Source organism: Gallinula chloropus (genome assembly GCF_964237585.1).
Source record: "Gallinula chloropus genome assembly, chromosome: 19".
Classification (NCBI taxonomy): domain Eukaryota; kingdom Metazoa; phylum Chordata; class Aves; order Gruiformes; family Rallidae; genus Gallinula; species Gallinula chloropus.
The window spans coordinates 13,775,519-13,778,268 of record NC_140104.1 but is presented as its reverse complement, the minus strand read 5'-3'; the positions used below and the strand labels follow the sequence as shown (position 1 = coordinate 13,778,268).

Here is a 2,750-nt window from a genome sequence, read left to right as displayed (position 1 = left end):
TGGCCTGACTCCCTTCTTTTCACAGGGGACAAGAGTTGCCTCCCTGTCCCTGCGTGGTGGTCCTGTACCATGGGGAGACAAGGAAAGGTGATTGTCCTGCCCAGCTCTGGTTTGATCAGCAGAAAGGACTCTGATGGACAGAAGGATTTCTCCCCAGCCAAGGGAGGGAATGTCAGAGAGGACTTCAGTATCTTTCCAAGTTGGTTCCTTGGAGCTCCAGGGACACCTTGCAGGAGCCTGTGGGGAATGGAGTATGTGATGTATTCACCTGCTCCTTTGCTGTGAGCTGGGCTGGGCTCCTGGGACAGTGGGAGATCATGAAACATTACAGCGCTGCAGAGAGACAGCTCTGCCCAGGAGCAGCTCCTCTGCCAAGCACACAGGGCTGGGGACACTACCTGTAGGCACCGAGGGGAGACCTGTGAGGCTGAGAGAGCTGATGGATGCTGAGAGCTCACTGCAGGAGAAATCTCCACAGCACTCTGCCTGGTATGTCTGTGGGTGCAGGGCAATGCAGGTTCTGTTCCTGGAGGGATCTCCTAAAGCTGGGACATGGGGCAGTGTGTGGGGTCTGCCAGGAGGACAGGTTCTCTGTAGGACCAGAAGGTGCTGCCTGGAAGGGATGCCCTTCTGCCCCGTCACCTCTCTTTTCCTGGGCATGGTTGCAGAGGTGTGAAGCAGAGTGTGCACCCAGGGGTGCCCAGGGCTGTCCTTGTGAGCAGGGTCAGCACTCAGCCTGGCTCATGGGCTTTCTGCAGCGATAGAGACAGCACCTGTGGGTTTGAGGGACCCAAGGAAAGGCAGCGTAAGATCCTCCTGCTGTAAAAAAATGCTGCATGGGTCAGCTTTGCTCCCAGCTCCAGCTGATTCCTGAGAAATTCCAAAGGGACTTGGAAGAATAACATCAAGGAAACATTTTCCTGATGCTTTCCTGATTATCCTTAATCTTTACTTTGACTTCTCCTCTCCTGTGGGCTGTGCTGACTGTGGTAGATGAGAACTTATTACTCTCCTCAAGAATGTGAAGTGAAAACACAATTCTCATTGAGATGGAGCTTTTCCTGAGCCTTGCACTGGGGCAGAGCCCTGATGCCAGGAGGGGTCTGCAGAGCAGAGCTGAGTGCAGATCAGGTTGGATGAGTTCTGTGAGCACAGGGCACGAGGTGAAATGGGCAGAGAGAAGCAGCTGCAGGGATAGCTCCAGGCAGCAAAGGCATTGTGAGGGAGGGAGAAGGAGCTGCTTCCAGAAATGCCACCCAGCACAGACTCTGACCCCAGGATTGTGTGGCTCACTAATGAATCTTTGGATTGGCTTCTTTAGAGAAAAGAAACCCCTGACTGTATTTCAGTCTGTCCCTGTCATTCCAGCTTTGTCAGCCCTCACCACTCTGAACTCAGGGGAAGATTTCACTGGCACTGCAGCAGCAATGTCAGGCAGTTCTGACAGAAGAAACACTCCTCAGTTGCAGTCAGGAGAAAACCTAATCTCCAAAGCTCTGCTCTGCCCTCGATTGAAACTGGAGTGACAGTGCTGAAAAGCTCATTCCTATCCACAGGGGATTTAGTCTGAGATCACAGCATCCTTCTATTTACTGACTGCTGCCAGGCAGGACTGAGTTCTTGAGAGCCCACACCTGACCCTCCTCCCAGCAGTGGCACGCTCAAGCCAGCACAAAGCAGACCTCCCAAAAGGGACCTGACAAAAGTCTTCCTGAAGCCAGAGAGACAATGTGAATTAGAAGAGTATTTCCTCAAAGAAGAGTTCCCTAACTTCTCACTGTGCCTTTTCTTCCACTGTCAGGTCTCCACACTTGACAGCAGCAGATGTCCAACAGCAGCAGCTCCATCAGCCAGTTCCTCCTCCTGCCCTTTGCAGACACACGGGAGCTGCAGCTCCTGCACTTCTGCCTCTTCCTGGGCATCTACCTGGCTGCTCTCCTGGGCAATGGCCTCATCATCATCACCATAGCCTGTGACCACCACCTCCACACCCCATGTACTTCTTCCTCCTCAACCTCTCTGTTCTTGACCTTGGCTGCATCTCCACCACTGTTCCCAAATCCATGGCCAATTCCTTGTGGGACACCAGGGCCATTTCCTACACAGGATGTGTGGCCCAACTCTTTTTCTTTTCATTTTTGATCACAACAGAGTACTGTCTTCTCACTGTCATGGCCTATGACCGCTACGTTGCCATCTGCCACCCCCTGCACTACGGGACCCTCCTGGGCAGCAGAGCTTGTGTCCACATGGCAGCAGCTGCCTGGGCCAGTGGGTTTCTCTATTCTCTGCTGCACACAGCCAGTACGTTTTCCCTGCCCCTCTGCAAGGGCAATGCTGTTGACCAGTTCTTCTGTGAAATCCCTCTGATCCTCAAGCTCTCCTGCTCAGATGCCTACCTCAGGGAAATTGGACTCATTGTGGTCGGTGTCTGTTTTGCTTTTGGGTGTTTTGTGTTCATCGTGGTGTCCTATGTGCAGATCTTCAGGGCTGTGCTGAGGATCCCCTCGCAGCAGGGACGGCACAAAGCCTTTTCCACCTGCCTCCCTCATCTGGCTGTTTTCTCCCTGTTTCTTAGCACTGGCATCTTTGCCTACCTGAAGCCCCCCTCCATCTCCTCCTTATTTCTGGACCTGCTATTGGCATTTCTTTACTCAGTGTTTCCACCAGCAGTGAACCCACTTATCTACAGCATGAGGAACCACGAGCTCAAGGATGCTTTGTGGAAACTCATGACTGTATGTTTCTAA

General features: G+C 52.8%; 1 pseudogene across 1 annotated transcript; it reads left to right on the top strand.

Annotated features, from left to right (window-relative positions):
- The first annotated feature begins 1,824 nt into the window (after window positions 1–1,824).
- Window positions 1,825–2,750, top strand: LOC311199247 (olfactory receptor 14A16-like; annotated as a pseudogene). Its single transcript has one exon. The product of its transcript is annotated as an olfactory receptor 14A16-like (transcript).